The sequence below is a fragment of the Apodemus sylvaticus genome, chromosome 12, assembly GCF_947179515.1.
Source record: "Apodemus sylvaticus chromosome 12, mApoSyl1.1, whole genome shotgun sequence".
Classification (NCBI taxonomy): domain Eukaryota; kingdom Metazoa; phylum Chordata; class Mammalia; order Rodentia; family Muridae; genus Apodemus; species Apodemus sylvaticus.
The window spans coordinates 17698470-17718436 of NC_067483.1; positions in this window are offsets into that span (position 1 = coordinate 17698470).

A 19967-nucleotide genomic window follows, 5' to 3' on the forward strand; every position below is an offset into this window, starting at 1 on the left:
GTGTCTGGTGTGTGCTGATCATCTTGTAATGTCTTATAACTTCGCTCAAGTAAATCCCAATCAGACTCTATTTCATGCTTCATGTTTCCAACTGGATCCACTGCTGTATAAACAAAGGGACTTTTCAAAGTGTTCTGCTTTGATCAGAGCCATTGTGGATCCATCTGCCCGTGCTCTTTTAACTCCTTGGAGCTATGAAGCCGGGGAGTGGGAGAGTGCAAATCAGTGAGTCAGGAGACCTCAGTTCTTGAAGTACCCAGAACATGAAGACTAAAAGACAAGGACAAAGTCTTGAGCTGAGCTTCTTCACCACCGAGGATCCCATATGAAACCAGTGTGCAGGTCAGGACGAGTGCCCGAGGTGATCCCAGCACAGAAACAAAAGTCTACATTTAAGTCTGTGGCATCCAACAGCTGCTAAAGACCAGGTGCCTCGGGCGGGAGCCTGTTCCCGGCAGTTTGTTGGTTAAGGTGCCTCTTTCTCTCTTCAAGCATTTTTTTGTTGTTGTTGCATGATTTTAACACAGGAATTTGAGCTTCCTTCTCCTTTTCTGTCACACATTGGCTCTCCGTCCTGATACATTTCTGTGGTTGTACCTCTTGTGTGTTCTGTAAATACCTCATGAGCCATACCCAGGAGCATGCTTCCATTGGGAAGTGATGGCATCACCTTGAAAAGCACATCAATGCTGGAGTGATGGTTCAGTGTGTAGGAGCTCTGGCTGCTCTTCCGGAGGTCCCAAATTCCATTCTCAGCACCTATATGGTGGACCACAACTGTCTGAGGCCCTCTTGGCATGTGCAGAGATGTACACGCACACAAAATGCTCATCTTTGGGGCTGGAGAGATGGCTCCGTGATTAAGAACATCAGTGTTCTTCCCAATGACATAGGTTTGACTCCCAGCACCCATGTGGGATATCACAACTGTTTTGTGCCCTCTTCTGGCCTCTCTGGGCACCAGGCATACACATGATGCAGAGACATACATGCAGGCAAAACATTCATACACATAAAATAAATGTTTTTAAAACTTCTTTTAAAAAGCACTTCAGCAAGCTGAATTTTATCTTAACATGCAAGAGAGCTTGAAATTGATAGACACCGTTGGACATCAGTGAGGGAGAGGCCCTTGGGCCTGAGGGTGTTCAATGCCCCAGTATAGGGGAATGCCAAGACGGGAAGACCAGAGTGGGTGGGTTTGGGAGCACCCTCAGAGAGGTAGGGGGAGGGGAATGGGGTGGGTGTTTCTGAAGGGGAGACCTGTAAAGGGGAAAACATTTGAAATGTAAATAAAGAAAATATCCAATTTTTTAAAAAAGGAATTAAAAAAAAAAGAAATTGACATGGAAGACACTTGTAGTAGCTCCTTTCCTGTACATTGAAGAAGGTCTTCAGTAGGTCAAATGACCTCTAATTATCAGGTTCTAAGTCTGCAAATTTAGTCTTTATAAATCATGGCTAATACAGTAGGCGAACACCTCCTTCTCAGGAAGCACAGGGTTTGACCAGTGGCTGGAATCATTGCTATGATTCCAGGACCGTGTTCAGCATTACAGTATGATTTAAGGTTGGCATTTAGTAAATTAAATGAGATCATTTTATAACTACTAATCATAGAAGGCTGACTCATGTGTGTCCCACATGATACAAAAATTAGGCCTAAGGTGGCTCGGAGGTTTCCCTGAACATCACTTATTCATCTACCAACTGCTTAGAATATTCTGGAAACTGGCAATACTAACACCTCTGGCTTAATTCACTTCCCATAATCACTTAGTCTTAGAATAATTCACAGCCAAGTACCAAAACCTAAATGGCTGCAAATGTGTTAGTTACAAATTAGTGGGAATTGGTATCATCCAAAGGGTTGAGCAGGCTTAGGAACAGTCTGGAGTCAGCTGGAAAGAAGGGCAAATGCAAGCCGGAAGATGCTCGCTCTGTGGTGAAGTAGCTCCATGCTAGAGTCTGATGGGTGAGTCTGATCCAAGGCCCACACAGGCAGAGGAGGGACCAATTCCTTTAAGTTGTCTTACGACTTCTACGTGCATACCATAAGTCTTGAACACACATGGGGATACACATGCACACAGAATGCATATTTTTAAACATTAAAAAATTAAGTACCATCCACATATCAAATGATGTCCAAGAAGAACGGAGGAGTGGTCCCTGGTTCTGGAAAGTCTCAGTGCAGCAGTGTAGGGCAAAACCAGAATAGGGAAGTGGGATGGCGTGGATGGGGGAACAGGGGGAGAGAAGAGAGTTTATGGGACTTTCGGGGAGTGGGGAGCCAGGAAGGGGGAAATCATTTGAATGTAAATAAAAAATATATCGAATAAAAAAATAGCAAAGAAAAAAATTAAGTACCACTGGGAAATCCACAGCTATCGTGGTACATCGTCTCTTATAAATGGAGAGGCAAAAAAACCTGGCAATGAGTGTTTGGGACAGTGGCAGAGTTTGTCCAGTTTTGGTCATGTTTTGGCAGACAGGGGCTAAGAGGATAGATAATGTTAACTATTTGTTTTGAATCTCTCGCTTCCTGATCACAGTGCCTTTACTGTGAATTTGATGCATCTTGTCCATGGGTATGACAACATGATTGGTATGAGAGCAGCAGGTTTGGAGCCAGATCCCAGACCTGGTGTCTTGGTGGTCGCAGGCTAAGTGGTTACAGTTTGGAGACAGCCTCTTGGCTCTGTGATACCACATAAACCGAGATAGCACTAAGCGCTGTAGCAAATCACCAGCGTCAGGACCTTAGGCTCACACAGATGCTCTTGATTTATCCTGTAATAACTTAATCACATGATTTATAGACATCATCTCCTGTTGGAACAAGCTTTAGAGAAACATGCTTCTGTTGTGCTGTGAAATAGAGATTTTAGACATTCAAATGACTTATAAGAAAATATATTTTATCTTAAGAATAATGATAGACTGACTGCCTCAGATCTTAGGGCCTCTATAGCCTCTTAGTTCAGGGTTTTCCTCTGCATCCAAGCCCTCTCCCACTGCACACCTCACCATCTCCCTCAGAACTATAAATCTGAATGTCCAGGTGCCTGGCTAACTTATGAGTAGTGGTGGGTGAGTACACACGAGAGAGGGAGGAGCTATACAAAATGATTCATTAACAGAGGAAACCCCTATAACTAAAATATATTGAAGTTGGGGATCATTTTTCCAAAACACAAATCCAAGCCCCTGGTTTGACTAAGGATTCATTGAAGAGTTTCCTGTGCCAAGGGTTAAAATCCTAATGTTTTGTCTTCTCACAGCCCCTCAGAGTTGACTCACGCCCTTACCCCCATTCCCTTGCAGGCTCTGCAGGATGTGTAATCTGTTCTTACTGATACCCAATATCCTTTTCCTCTTCTCCCCTGCACCTCACCCTCTTTAAATCCTAGGGCTCCTATTTCCTCGGCCCAGCCCATATTGACTTCAAGAAACCCCCTTCTAGGTAACGAGACAATAAAATCCAGCTTGGGCCAGACTCAGAAAGTCCCTAAGGTCTAGAAACCTTGAACTATGACAGAGGTCAGTGCCTGACACTGGCAAGCCATTGCTGGTCCCTATCAAGTGTACACCTGGAAAAAGAGGAACATTCTGAGAAGGCCTCGGCCTGGGATGGGCATCACTCACGATGAACACTCTGAAAGAAGAGGAAAACCCAGATCTGCCTGCTGGAGAGCCCATGGCTTCTGCTGTCAGATTTTCCCAGGCAAAGAGGATTAAAAAGGCCAGGATCCAACAACCCAGTAAAGACAGGGATTACCAGTGGGCCACTGAAAGACAGGTCAGGGCAGACTTGCAGCAACCATTCTTTAAACCTGTCTCCACTGGACAGTTCTCTTTTTAAAATATTTTTATTCTAAAATAATGATCTCATTTCTCCCCTTCCCTTTTCTACTCCTAACTCCAAATTCATGACTCCCTTTTCTTTAATTATTGGTGTGTGTGTGTGTGTGTGTGTGTGTGTGTGTGTGTGTTCCTAAATATAGAAATACAACATTCTCAGCCTGTATAGTGTTAGTTGCATATATGTTTTTAGGGCTGACCACGTTGTATTGGATAATGAACGGCTGTTCCCTGAGGATGAGCCCTTCTCCCACTCCCAGCATTCCTTAGTTCTCTGTAGCTTTTGTCTAGTGCTGAGACCTCATGAGCTTCATCCCTCCACTATGCAGGTCTTAAGGACCCGGGATGGCAGAACACTAAAGGCTGGGGAAGAACTTCTGCTGCTTACAGCCTATAAGTATCCTCCTCCTCCTCAGGCACATCCATCCTTTCAGCACCTGAGGTCTAGCTCGTGTCTTAGGGTTTGTCCTTAGTGGGTGGGCAAGGATCCTGTGTAACTCCAGGGAGTTCAGGTTCTTTGAAGAGATCTCCAAGGAACTTGAGGAAGTTTGGAGAGCAGGGGATATTCCAGAGACCAGGAGAGCTTCCGGGCATGGGGGCCGGCCTGGACTTTGCTGCTTTCTTTCCTGACAGTTCTCTCTCTGTGGTCCAGTTCAGTGCAGATCCACCAGGAAGCCCTTCAGTTCTCACCACCCTCCCTCCTCCAGAATTTTCACAGCTGGAAGTTTTCTGCAGTGTGGAAACTTCACTCCTTGTCTTGTCTGGATTGCAAATAGTGAAGCACAGAGGTTCCATCTTATACTGCATTTGATATAGTGCTTCCTACAGGGCATGTGAAGAACACTGGGTGCTGATCACAGCAAATGAAAGAGCTGTTTCAACCCTCCCTCTCTCTCTCTCTCTCTCTCCCTCTCTCTCTCTCTCTCTCTCACCCGTCTCTCTCTCACACACATGTGTTCGTTCTCTGCCTTCCTTCTCCCTGGCTCTCTGCTCCGCCGCCTTCTCTTCTCTACCCTCCCCCCATCACCCCAGCTCCTCACTGGATATCGGGCACAGTGCTTAGCTGACAGTCTTTGTCCCATTCTGATGTGTCCAGAAAGGCTCTCAGGGAAATGCCTACCAGGTGGAAGAATGCACTTTGCAGATGGTAGACAGAGACCGTGTTGTAGGTTTCTGGAGGAGGTGAAATTATACTCTGCATTTCTCTGTGGAATGAGAACTCTGTAATTTAGGATTTTGCCTAATTGGTGTTTAGGGTTTCCAGGGAATCTTGCTCTCCTGACAGTTCTGGCTATGTTGGGGGAGTTCAGTTTCAACGGCTTGAAACTTCTGTATCTTAATGAGATGACTCGGGACTAGGAGGAGAGAGGTCTGTCCAGGAGCCCTGTTCCCACGAACCCAGGAATGTGGATCAGAAACAAAGTGAAGGAGCATGCTGGCGGTGTCCGGAGCTCCCAGCACAGATGGGCAGGTCTGGCTTTGGTCTGCGCCTGCGCAAGGTCAGCCCTGACAGGTCGGCGGCCAGAGCAGACGCCACTGAAAATGGTGCATCCTCCTGTTCCCTCGGCAGCCGCAGGCATGGACACTCGGAATGTTACCGTCCTCCTCTGAGGACTGTTTTCTGTGGCCCTAAGAGGCACCTGCTGAGCAGATTGCCTGCACTGGGGGCAGATGCTGTGCCCTGCTCCTTCGGGGATTCCAGGGAACACCGCCAATCCAAACTGCTCTGTGAGTGTTCGCGGTCTCCTTCCTTCCATTCCTGTCTCTGTCCCGTCCACTTATTCTTTCATTCTTAGCTCAGAAGAGGACCAAAAATCCCGTCCATTTTGTATCTAGCAGAGCAAATATGTTAGTAAGTGGGAAAGAAGTGCCTAGTTTATCCCACTATTTTAGACCTGCAGCTTCCTGTGGTTTTAAGACTGAAAATGTGAAAGCCACAAGGATAAATGCTTTCAGGTGGGGCAGAAGCAAACTAGGAGTTATTCCCTTTCCTCCCAGGGCTACACTAGATTTGGATCCTTTGTATCTTCCCAAACCACTTATAGTCAGCGCCTGGTAGAAATGAGTATCCTCTGCATGCACATTGCAGACCTCAGGTGAATCAATCACACATACTAGACACACATCACTCATATGTTTCACACAAACACACATACCACATTTTAAACACAGAGGAAGTACTACAGGACAAGAGTACCTCAGATTCTGCTACCACATTGTAGAAGATTTTACATAGAATGGAGCCTCTCCTCTCCTCTCTCTCTCTCTCTCTCTCTCTCTCTTTCTCTGTCTCTCTTTCTCTCACTCTTTCTCTGTGTATAGCATGTTTGATGCGTGGCATACATGGTGTGGTATGGTAGGTATGGTATGGGGTAGTGTATGTACTGTGTGGTATGTGTGTGTATGTAAAAATGTAGAATATCTGGGCAACATATATGTAATATGTGTCTGGTATGTGTGATTGATGTATATGAGGCACGGGCATGTAATGTGGTACAGGTAGCATGTGCATGGTATGGAATGGTATGGTGTGATATGTGTATATGTGATGTCTGTGATATGGTATGTATAGTGTAGTATGTATATGTGATGTGGTATGTGTGATACGTATGGTTCATGATATATGTTGTCATCATAAAGAGATAAATAGACATAAGAATGTGTTCTATGGGGTGTGGTGAGGTGTGGGAGAAGGGGGTGCCTCAGTGGGCCCATGCTGAGGCATCCCTTCTCCCGAGGGACCAGCCACACAACAGTGTAGCATAGAATAGAGTTTATTTAGGGCATGGGGAGGGGAGTTAAGAGAGTAGTAGGGGCAGAGAAAGGCAGAGAGAGGGAAAGAGTAGAGAAGTAGAGGTCGGCCATGACCACGTGGAGAGAAGGAAGAAGGGAACGGGGAGAGAGGGGAGCAAGGGACAAAGGCAAGAGAGAGAGGGGGGAGGGGGCAAGCAGTTCCTTTTATGGTGGGCTAGGCCCACCTGGCTGTTGGCAGGTAACTATACGGTAGAGCTTAGGCAGAATCCTAACAGTATAGTGTGGTGTGTTCTCTATATGTGGTGTGTTAATATTCTTGGCCTTTGTATGTAACGTGTGTGGCATATATGTGGTATGTCTGGCATATGTATAGTGTCTGTGTGTGACATGTCTGGCATATGCATATAGTGTGTCTGTGTGTGTCTGTGTATCTGTGTCTGTGTCTGTGTGTGTATGATGTGATGTGATGTGTCTGGCGTATGTGTGCATGGTGGGCATGTAGGGAAGCAGGGACTGCGGCCAGGAGGAGGGTGCTGTGGAGGAGCAACTCCATTATCCAAAGAGGATGACGGACAGTCTGCATCCTGTGTGCCCCTCCCTGTGAGGGATGCTTACGTCCGTCGGTGCTGTTTACTCTTCTGATCTCTCGGCAGCACTACAAGCTGACCTTTATAAACAAGGAAACTGAGATGAGGCTAGAGTCTCAGCTTGCTCGCACTGAGGCCGTCAAGCACCACACAATGGATGGCTTCACTAGCAGACATCCCTCCCCTTGTCATTCTAGAAGCCAGAAATCACGCCTTAGAGCTGTGTCCTCTGAAGAGGCGCCTTCTTGCCTTAGTCCTGACTTGTGATTGTGGCTGTCTGTTCTCAGCAGGCTTCAGTCTGAGGCTGCATCTCCTAGATGTCTGTGTCTGTCACAGCTTTGATTTTCCGTTCCTGATTCCCATGAAAAAATGATAAATAGGTGGGTTGGGGCTGAGGAGCCGAGAATGGCTCGGAGATGGCGTTTTCATCAGGGGTCCAGAGTGTGTGTATGTCTGTGTGAGTGTATGTGTGAATATCTGTGTAAGTGAATACACACCAATATGGGTGCCTGTGGAAAGGGAGTGTCAGAGTGTGATCACAGGCAGTTGTGAGTTTCCCAGTGTGAGTACTGAGAGCGTAACTCAGAAACGATAGATATAATAGATCAATAGCATAATGGCATAATGATAACACAATAGGTCACCGGTCACAGTTATTATAATTAGGCAGAAATTGCTACAGGACAGTGATTACATTGAAGTCCATAGATGTGCTTAGTTACGCTACATCCTTCCATTGGTACGAGATACAAAATCTTTCCAGCACAGTAGAATAAGGCACACCTGGGCCTCTACCACTCATTCTCTACCTCTCATGGCATAATCAACCACCTCCCAACTCCAGCACATTTGGGTATCCCTGGGTTTTAACATACAAATCTGAACCCAGATTTTTGCTGGGAACTGAAGTCAGGTCTTTTGGAAGAGCACAAGCTGCTCTTGATAACTGAGCAATCTTTCCAGACTTCTGTTAAGTATTATAAACAAACAAACAAAAGATTTCATACATTAAGATGGTTATAGAAGCCACAATTACGCTGATACCAAAGCCACAAAAAGATCCAACAAAGAAAGAGAACTTCAGACCAATTTCCCTTATGAACATCGATGCAAAAATACTCAATAAAATTCTTGCCAACCGAATCCAAGAACACATCAAAACGATCATCCACCATGATCAAGTAGGCTTTATCCCGGGAATGCAGGGTTGGTTCAATATACGGAAATCCATCAATACAATCCACTACATAAACAAACTCAAAGAACAAAACCACATGGTCATTTCATTGGATGCTGAAAAAGCATTTGACAAAATTCAGCATCCCTTCATGCTTAAAGTCTTGGAGAGAACAGGAATTCAAGGCCCATACCTAAACATAGTAAAAGCAATATACAGCAAACCGGTAGCCAGCATCAAACTAAATGGAGAGAAACTTGAAGCAATCCCACTGAAATCAGGGACCAGACAAGGCTGCCCCCTTTCTCCTTATCTTTTCAATATTGTACTTGAGGTACTAGCTCGGGCAATTCGACAACATAAGGAGGTCAAAGGGATACAAATTGGAAAGGAAGAAGTCAAACTATCATTATTTGCAGACGACATGATCGTCTACCTAAGGGACCCAAAGAACTCCACTAGAGAGCTCCTACAGCTGATAAACAACTTCAGCAAAGTGGCAGGTTATAAAATCAACTCAAGCAAATCAGTGGCCTTCCTATACTCAAAGGATAAGCAGGCTGAGAAAGAAATTAGGGAAATGACCCCCTTCACAATAGCCACAAACAGTATAAAGTATCTTGGGGTGACTCTTACCAAACATGTGAAAGATCTGATGACAAGAACTTCAAGACTCTGAAGAAGGAAATGGAAGAAGACCTCAAAAAATGGGAAAACCTCCCATGCTCATGGATCGGTAGAATCAATATAGTTAAAATGGCCATTTTGCCTAAAGCACTATACAGATTCAATGCAATACCCATCAAAATCCCAACTCAATTCTTCACAGAGTTAGAAAGAGCAATTATCAAATTCATCTGGAACAACAAAAAACCCAGGATAGCTAAAACTATTCGCAGCAACAAAAGAAAATCTGGGGTAATCAGTATCCCTGACCTCAAGCAATACTACAGAGCAATAGTGTTAAAAACTGCATGGTATTGGTACAGTGACAGGCAGGAGGATCAATGGAACAGGATTGAAGATCCAGAAATGAACTCACACACCTATGGCCACTTGATCCTCGACAAAGGGGCTGAAAACATCCAATGGAAAAAAGATAGCCTTTTCAACAAATGGTGCTGGTTCAACTGGAGGTCAGCATGCAGAAGAATGCGAATTGATCCATCCTTGTCTCCTTGTACTAAGCTCAAATCCAAATGGATCAAGGACCTCCACATAAAGCCAGACACTCTGAAGCTAATAGAAAAGAAACTGGGGAAGACCCTTGAGGACATCGGTACAGGGAGAAAGTTTCTGAACAGAACACCAATAGCGTATGCTCTAAGAGCAAGAATTGACAAATGGGACCTCATAAAATTACAAAGTTTCTGTAAGGCAAAGGACACCATCAAGAGGACAAATCGGCAACCAACAAATTGGGAAAAGATCTTCACCAATCCTACATCAGATAGAGGGCTAATATCCAATATATATAAAGAACTCAAGAAGTTAGACTCCAGAAAACCAAACAACCCTATTAAAAAATGGGGGTACAGAGTTAAACAAAGAATTCTCACCTGAAGAACTTCGGATGGCGGAGAAGCATCTTAAAAAATGCTCAACTTCATTAGTCATTAGGGAAATGCAAATCAAAACAACCCTAAGATTTCATCTTACACCAGTCAGAATGGCTAAGATTAAAAATTCAGGAGACAGCAGGTGTTGGAGAGGGTGTGGAGAAAGAGGAACACTCCTCCACTGCTGGTGGGGTTGCAAATTGGTACAACCACTCTGGAAATCAGTCTGGCGGTTCCTCCGAAAACTGGGCACCTCACTTCCAGAAGATCCTGCTATACCACTCCTGGGCATATACCCAGAAGACTCCCCACCATGTAATAAGGATACGTGTTCTACTATGTTCATAGCAGCCCTATTTATAATTGCCAGATGCTGGAAAGAACCCAGGTATCCCTCAACAGAAGAGTGGATGCAAAAAATGTGGTATATCTACACAATGGAGTACTATTCAACCATTAGAAACAATGAATTCATGAAATTCTTAGGCAAATGGATGGAGCTAGAGAATATCATACTAAGTGAGGTAACCCAGACTCAAAAGGTGAATCATGGTATGCATTCACTATTAAGTGGATATTAACCTAGAAAACTGGAATACCCAAAACATAATCCACACATCAAATGAGGTACAAGAAGAAAGGAGGAGTGGCCCCTGGTTCTGGAAAGACTCAGTGAAACAGTACTCAGCAAAACCAGAACGGGGAAGTGGGAAGGGGTGGGTGGGAGCACAGGGGAAGAGAAGGGGGCTTACGGGACTTTCAGGGAGTGGGGGGGCTAGAAAAGGGGAAGTCATTTGAAATGTAAATAAATTATATCGAATAATAAAAAAAAGATGGTTATAGAAGCATCCACAAGGCTAAAGAAGCAAGAGAACAGGAAATAGACAGAACAGTTACTTGGGAAGGGAGGGAGAAAGAGACTGTAGCAGGAAACCATGTGTGGGTGATATGGCAGCAGGGACATCTGTGGGTACTTCCCTAGAGCCTAGGGGACTGAGGCAAAGAGGAAGAAAGGGGAATTGTTTTAGTTCTGAAGGGTACAGGAAAGAAGAGACACAAGTGGTTGTTCATTTCACAGACATTTGCCATTCACAGTAGCCTTGACCTTTGGTCCTCAAGAGGCTGTGCCTCTGGAGTAGGAAATAAAATGTGAGACCAAGATCCTTCTGGTTTCTGTGTCTGGAGCTGGTCCTGTGCCACAGCTCTCCATGCCCAAATTCTACCAGGAGAGAGCTGGTCTCCCAAGAGTGCTGACACACCTGAGAGTACAGGTAAGACGACTGCTTCTACTCAAATTCCAGGCCCAAGAGGGACTTGCCCAGAGCCATCAGGACACAAGAACTAAGGAACAGCTGGGGACAGGACCCTTCCCTTTCCTTTCTGTGCCCCAGAGCTGACCCTGTGCCACAGCTCCCCAGACCCAAATTCCTTCCAGAGAGAACTGGTCTCCAAGGAGTGCTGGCACACAGGCTTACTGGAGGGACAAGCCACAGCCAGAGACAGCAAGACCAGCTAATTCCAGAGATAACCAGATTGCTAGAGGCAAGGGCAAGAACATAAACAACAGAAACCAAGACTACTTGGCAACATCCGAACCCAGTTCTCCCACCACAGTAAGCCCTGGATACCCCAACATACCAGAAAAGCAAGACTCTGATTTAAAATCACATCTCATGATGATGATAGAGGACTTTAAGACGGGGATAAATAACTCCCTTAGAGAAATACAGGAGAACACATGTAAACAGGTAGAAGCCCTTAAGAAACAAACACGAAAATCTCTTAAAGAATTACAGGAAAACAAACCAAACAGGTGAAGGAATTGAACAAAACCATCCAGGATCTAAAAATGGAAATATAAAAAAAAAATAAGAAATGATAAAGGGAGGCAACCCTGGAGATAGAAAACCTAGGAAAGAGATCAGGAGTCATAGATGTAAGCATCACAAACAAAATACAAGAGAAAGAAGAGAGACTCTCAGGTACAGAAAATACCATAGAAAACATTGACACAACAGTCAAAGAAAATGCAAAAAAGCTCCTAACCCAAAACATCCAGGAAATCCAGAACACAATGAGAAGACCAAACCTAAGGATAATAGGTATAGAAGAGAGTGAAGATTTCCAACTTAAAGAGACAGTAAATATCTTCATAAAAATTATAGAAAACTCCCCTAACCTGAAGAAAGTGATACCCCCAACCATACAAGAGTCCTATAGAACTCCAAATAGATTGGACCAGAAAAGAAATTCCTCCCATCACATAGCAGTCAAAACACCAAATGCACAAAACAAACACAGAATATTAAAAGCAGTAAGGGAAAAAGGTCAGGTAATACATAAAAGCAAACCTATTGGAATTATACCAGACTTCTCAACAGAGACTTTGAAAGCTAGAAGATATTTCTTGACAAAACCAAAATTATTCAATGTCTGTCTACAAATCCAGCGCTACAAAGGATAATAAATGGAAATAATAATAAATAAGTAAATAATAAAATATAAAATATAAAGTAAATAATAAAAAATAAATGGAAAACTCCAACACAAGGGGGGAAGCTACACCTGAGAAAAAGCAAGAAAGTAATCTTTCAACAATCCCAAAAGAAGATAGCCGCACAAATAAAATTCCACCTCTAACAACAAAAGTAACAGGAAGCAACAATCACTATTCCTTAGTATCTCTTATTCTCAAATGAGAAAATTTGAATGGCCAAGAAACACCTAAAGAAATTTTCAACACCCTTAGTCATCAGGGAAATGCAAATCAAAATGACCTTGAGATTCTAAGTCACACCAGTCCTAATGGCTGATATCAAAAACTCAGGGGACAGCAGATGCTGGAGAGGATGTGTAGAAAGAGGAACACTTCTTCATTGTTGGTGGGATTGCAATCTGGTACAACCACTCTTGAAATGAGTCTGGCATTTCCTCAGAAAATTGGACATACCTGAGGATTCAGCTATTCCACTCCTGGGCATATACCTAGAAGATGTTCAAACATGTAATAAGGAGGCATGCTCCACTATACTCACAGAAGCCATATTTATAACAGCCAGAAGCTGGAAAAAACCCAGATGTCCCTCAACAGAGGAATGAATACAGAAAATGTGGTACATTTAGACAATGGAATACTACTCAACTATTAAAAACAATGACTTCATGAAATTTTCAGGCAAATGGATGGATCTAGAAAATATCATCCTGAGTGTGGTAACTCAAACACAAAAGAACACACATGGTATGTACTCACTGATAAGTGGATATTAAGCAAAGAGCACAGAATCTCCATGATACATCTCAGAGACCATGCGAAAATCAAGAGGAAGGAAGACCAAAGAGTGGATGCTTCAGTCCTGCTTAGAAGGGGGAACAAAATAATCAAGGGGAGTAGAGGGTGGGAGGGACGTGGGAGGAAGAGAAGGGAGAGGGAGAAAAGAGGGGAAGAATCAGGTTAGGGACGACATAGAAGACATGTACAGAGGATCAGGAAATTGAACAGAGGTGTGTAGCAATGGGGAATGGGGAACTGGGGGTAACAACCAGAAAGTCCCAGATGCCAGGGAAGCAAGAGCCTCCCAGGATCCCATGGGGATGACATTAGCTGAAATACCCCAGAAAGGGGAGGGAGAACCTGTCGAGACCATATCCAGAGGTTAGGCATGGTTCCCCTGGTTGAGGGATGGGTTCACTCACCCATCTCCAAAATTTTAACCCAGAATTGCTCCTGTCTAAAGGAAATGCAGGGACAAAGAGTGGGGCAGACACTGAAGGAAAGGCCATCCAGAGACTGTACCACCTGGGGATCCATCCCATATGCAGACACCAAACCCAGACACTATTGCAGATGCCAAGAAGTGCTTGCTGACAGGAACCTGATACAACTGTCTCCTGAGAGGCTCTGCCAGACCTGACTAATTCAGATGTGGATGTACACAGCCAACCATTGGACTGAGCACAGGGACCCCAGTGGGGAAGTTAGGACCAGGACTGTAGGAGCTGAAGGGGTTAGCAACCTCACAGGAAGAATAATATCAATCAACAAGACCCCCAAAGCTCTCAGGGACTAAACCACCAACCAAAGAGTACAAGGGGGGGTTCCCATGGCTCCAGCTAGATATGTAGCAGAGGATTGCTGTATCTGGCATCACTGGGAGGGGAGGCTTGATGAACCAGGATAGGGAAACACTAGGCCACTGAAGCCAGAGTGGGTGGGTGGGTGGAGGAGCACCCTCATAGAGGCAGGGGATGGTGGAGGGGATATGGGACTTGTGGATAGGGTAACTGAGAAGGGGATAGCATTTGAAATATAGATAAATAAAATAACCAATAAAAAATGTGGGACCATACGAGGTTAGCCTCAGACCAGGGATTCCTACACAAAGTCAAGACCTCTGAAGAGCACCTTTCTTGAACTATAAGTATAACACCAGAGGAACAGTAAAAGTACTCCCTTGTTTATCTCTTAGCTCTACTTTAAAAAAAAAAACAAGAAAAAACCCTAAAATCCTTTTATGAAGGACCCTCACATCTATCCCAAGTCCCTTCATGAAAGATTTTTATATCTGTCTCCTTTTGTCTTGACGTTTTCTGCTGCACTTGGTGGAAGGGGCCTGCCTGCCCAGAGTGGAGTAGGTTACTTGTTTGGGGGAAAAAATCTAAAAAAATAAAAAAAGAAAAATCATAAGATTAGTTTTAGTTCTTTTATGTGTTTTTTTTTCTTAATGGAAAAGAATATCAAGATGTTTTTGTTTGCTTAAGATAGGAGCCTGGTACTTTAAAGGAGACATATGCTATCCCTATATCTCTGCTTCCAACAGTTGAAGAGTAGAACAGTTGTTAAATAAGCCTCGTGTTCTGAGTTCTGTGCGGTATCTATGTCCAGCTGCTCCCCTTTGAACAGACACCTGAACCCTCCTTTTGATGTCCTGGGGTCACACCCTTGGCCTGTCTGTTTGCGGGTCAGTCTCAATGAGCTTTCCCTGTGAGCAAGCTGAGCCCTGAAATGAGCGCTTCACAGTGATTTCCTGCAGGGGGCGCTGATGGACTGAAAGCGAAGCATCCCGCTGTGGGCAGGGTGAAGTCCAACAGAGTCATCGTTTCAACTTTGGTAGTTTCCATCTTCCGCCAGTCTCCTAAATGGACCTCCTGGAAGTGGGCTGTGAATATAATTTTCACTTCACGTGTTGTGTCACCCAGACTGAGTGTACGTTCAGTCACGATACTAACTTCAGTGGAGGTCATGCTGAGTGTAAGGTCTGAGTTGCTGGCAGAGACTCTTCTCCTAGTAAGAAATGTACGAGCAGATAGATTTGCTCAGAAACCAGACATGTTCCAAGATCCAGACACAAGAGTGGCTCTATTGCTGATCTCCACGCCCAAGCATGTGGAAGGTCAATTAGAGGACCTTGGGCAGTTAGTTCAGCTCCTGACTTTTGACAAATCACCAGCATCTTCATTAAATAAAGCATGTGTGCTAGCTACTAGAAGCTAATCGTGTGATCCAGACACCGTGAGTGCTCTTCGAGGTGCCGCATTCTGGCTTAATCTCGTTTAGTTTGGTTTTGGTTTTGCTCGTTTGGATTTTTTAAAATTACATTCGATTAAATTTACGTATTGACATTTTTATGTACTGGGAGTTGAATCTAGGTACTTCAGCATAGTTAGCAAATATGATAAAATAGTTAGCCACTGTGCTTCATCCCCAGGCCCCTGTTTTAGTTTTAAGATTTTGGAGATCTGGTTGCACTAGTGATCCACCCTGGCACTGAGATCTGTTGAACAGGCTGGCCTTGAACTTGCCCTCTGCCCGTCCTGGCCTCCTGAGCAGCCGGGGCCCAGCACCTCCAGGCCTGGCCTTGCCTATCTTACCATTTCCTGGGAGTGAAGGACTTCCACCTGCCCAGCTTTGCTGAATGTAATGACATCCACCAAGAAGGGATGCACCGAAGGGCAGTATCTCTGACCTCTCAGGGCTTCGGTCAGTGGCAGCCAGCCACTTCTGGGCATGATGGCCTGACTCTGGCTCCAACTACCTTCAGTGAACGTCAGGCATTTACTTGGTACTTGGGACAAAAATAAATAAAAACACGTGTTGAAAAACTGATAGGCCCGTAAGATTGACAATGTTTTGTCTAAATTCTAACAAAAATACTTATTAGCTCTTTCTTCCTTCTTTAAGGCAGAATAACATAGATTTAAAGTTCTGCATAATCCCACCCAAGGAAGACTGTAAGAACATCTCACAGTGTAGTTTGCAAGGTTTGGCTCTCAGGTGACACTAAAGGTGACTATGGGATACATGTACAGTGAAGCCATCTTATGATTAATTTGTTAAATTTAGGAATTTAACTGCAAAGAGCTTCAAAATTTCTATGAGATAAAAAATAGTACCACAAACAAGTAGAGATGTGGTATATGGTACATGCTAGAGCCAAAGGGCTAATTCCTTCATATATAAAGAGCTCTATAAAGTGAACAAAACAACAAAAAGCCCAGTGGAATTGGGTTAAATCAGTTTGACCTTTACCCTTTGATTTCATTTATTTGTGATTTTCATGCAGTTTTGTTTTATGTGGCCAAAGCCCCGTGCTTTGTATTATGTGGTCAGATAACCTAGTTGACTAAATAAATAAATAAATAAATAAATAAATAAATAAATAAATAAATAATCAAGTCCTGAATTCTCTGTGGCCTTGGGAGGAGGGGAAGGTTCTGTCCTGCCTTCTTAAGCCTATTGGATGAAGAGCTTTCTGCCTGCCTTTCCTGGAGTGGGGAAGGCTGCGGAGACTCTCACTAACTGCTGACAGACAGCGGTCCTCTCTGTGAGACCCACGGAAATGGCTGGGTGCATCCTTTTCCATCCCAGAGCCACACCCATAAACGGGTCCTCATTCCCAAGTATATAGATTTAACAGTACTTTCTGACCCATCTGTAATGTTTTGAGTGTGGAGTAAACGTCTTTTTTTTTTTAATTCAAAGTATATTCACATTTTCCTAACTAATTAGGTAGTTAATTCCAGTTCCATTTTGTGAGTGGTCTTTCCAGTCCCCACTGACGCGTGGTATAAACATTATCATGCATTAAATACTCAGGTATGCTAAAAATAAAAAGTCAGCTCAGCTCAGGGTTGCACATTAATCTGAGGCACTTAGAGGTAGTGTTTGTGAAAGTGGATGTCCTTCCTCTCCTGTCCTCCCCAGAGACAGAAAACAGAGGGAAGGAAGCCAGGCAAACATTAAACAACGTTGTCTGTGCCGGATCATGTTTATGCCAGGAAAAAAAAACCAGGATAAGATTGCATGATTTAAAGACTACCCTGCCACCGAAAGAACCTTAAACTCGAGCTGTTTTCTCTTTGGTGCTTACTCCACAGCCAGCTCTGTGTGAACGGTTTCTTGATGCCGTCAGTCCCATGACCACCCATGATGAGGTATTTTGTATCATTGCCTTGATTTTAGACCTGAGAATGTGTGGCTTCTCCTAAGTCTGTCAGAAGGGAGGCTTCCCAAGATGCAGCAAACCCAGCCAATCAGCAAGGCCCTGTGATGGTTCTTTGTCTGAGCTGTTCATCCCAACAAAGACTTCAATGACAAGCATACCGAAAACAGTCCTGGCAGAGCGTGGGGCTGGGATGGAAAAGGATGCACCCAGCCATTTCTGTGGGCCTCAGAAGTGAGGACCACTGTCAGTCAGCAGTTAGTTATGTAAGCCCCGAAGTCTCAGTGGCCTCCCCCCCCAGGAAAGGCCCGCAGAAAGCTCTTCATCCAATAGGCTTAAGAAGGCAGGACAGAACTTTGCCTCCCCCTAAAACCTCATGGTAGCCCAGATAATTCAGTACTTGAAATTTTGTTAAACCTACTTCTCTTAGTTATGTTTGTATTGCTGGGATAAACACCACAAACAAAAGCAACTTTGGGAGGAAACCAGCTGATGGTCAATTGTGAAGAGAACTCCTTGGGACAGGCACTCAAGGCAGGAACCCAGAAGCAGGAGCTGAAGCAGAGGCCATGGAGGAACACTGCTTACTGGCTTGTGTCCTGTGGCTTGCTCAGTTCACTCTCTTATCTGTTCCAGAGCCACCTGCACAGGGGTGACACTGCCCCTACTGGGCTCTCCCACATTAATCATTAATTAGGAAAGTCTCTCATAGGCTTGCATCCAAGCTAGTATAACGGAAGCATCTTCTCAACCTCAGTTCCCTCTTTCTATGTCTAGGTTATGTCAAATTGACAAAAACCAACGTGCACACTAGTTGACGTTTGGGGTGTTCACATGGTTTAGAATTAACTATTCATTTATTTGTTATTTGCTGACTGTCTCCATGGGCCAGCCAGAGGCCATGCTGTGGAGACACATGGTAAGGCCCTCGAATGGCCCTGGGACATACCCAGGTCCAAGTCAGGGCTGTGGTGAGTATTACGATCGTGGATCCTGGCTGTCAAGGGCCAGATTCTCTCTGAGTTTAGGGTTCTGTTGGTATAGAAGCAGCAGCCATGGGTAGGGGGCGCACACTGGGAGTCTTATCACTTTACTTCCTTTCATCCTAGCCAGGCTCAACGCTGCCCAGCTTCCCAGCCCTGTGTGTTCAGAGTGGCTCTGCTCTGGACCGTTTGTCACCGTCTAACCTCACATTCACAGTCCTACTTAAGATTCTTATCTAAAGCTACAACTATGAACACAGCTCTTCAGGCTGCTGTGAAGAACAAATGTACACAAAATCGTATTGAGTGTTAGGTGCTGTTTTGATACAAGGGTCTTCTACTGAGAGGAGAATCACTGTCACTTTGTTCCTCTCTTGGTAGTTGAGTGTGTGGTCGCTGTTGACGTTAGTACTGTCCTGACATGTACACAGTGGCTGGGCTTCCCAGACTTACCTTGCTGGCTGGCTGTCCAGTAAGCACAGCCTCTCTCGCCTCTTGGCCTACCTGCACTGCCTCCCCCACGCTCGGCATCCCTGCCAACCCCAGAGATGAGTGATTTGCTCCAGTTTTGTCAGTTCAAACCACATCCTGCCTGTTTCCACTTTCCACAACCGGCTTATGACACCAGCAACTCTAAGATGTGGTGGGCTTCTGGGCGAAGAAATAGCAGAGATCTGTTTCGCAGAAGTGAAAATCATCCAGTGGTCACCCATCAGGTAAGCTCTCCCTCCGCAACTGAAGCCAAGTCCCCCATCTGCAGATGAGGCTGACACTCAGCCTGCGGTCACCAGCTTAACCATAGCTTTCACCTAGAGGAAAGTTAACCCTGAGGCAGGAGGGTCAGCGGTGCACTCACAGAGGAGCTGCAGTTATCTAGTTCAAGGCCTGAAGCCAAGAGCGTAGCCTCCCATAGTTGGTAAGGACAGAGAGAGAGCATCTCTTCACTTTACAGATGAGGAGTTCTAGTCCAGGGGCCAGACTGACAGAGGCAGAAGCTAAGCTGGAACCTCAGTCACGTTCACTCCAGGACAGTCTGTTGGGGCCAGGTCTATGAGTTATCCTTGAACTGAGGAGTTAGGTGGTCAAAGGATGCATCTCATAGCTGGACACTGTCTATCAACAGCCAGCAGAAGGGCAGTATTGGTTTAGCAAACAGCACAGAAGTCGCGCTTAAGGTGTTAGGTGAGCAACGACATCAACACAAATAAATATTTTAAGGCCAGGTACGGTGGCACACACCTGGATATCCTGGCAACGGGGAGGTGGAGACAGGAGGATCACGAGTTCAAAGCTCAACTGAGCCATCTACCAAGCGTGTACCTTTAAAAACCAAAAATAAAAATAGAAATCGGAATAAATACTTTGAAGGGATTTGACACTTGAAGTGGAAGAGAAAGGAGAATGGGGAGCAGAAGGCAGAAGAGGGAGGAGGGATGGAAGGGGACAGGAGCGGCCACGTTCTGAGCTAAGGAGATGGCTTAGTGGTTACTAGTTCTTGCTTTTCCAGAGGATTCAGGTTAGGTTCCTAGTACCCATGTCAGGTACCCACAGCCAGCACAAGTCCACAGATGTGAGACCAGACACCCTCTCCTCACCTCTGT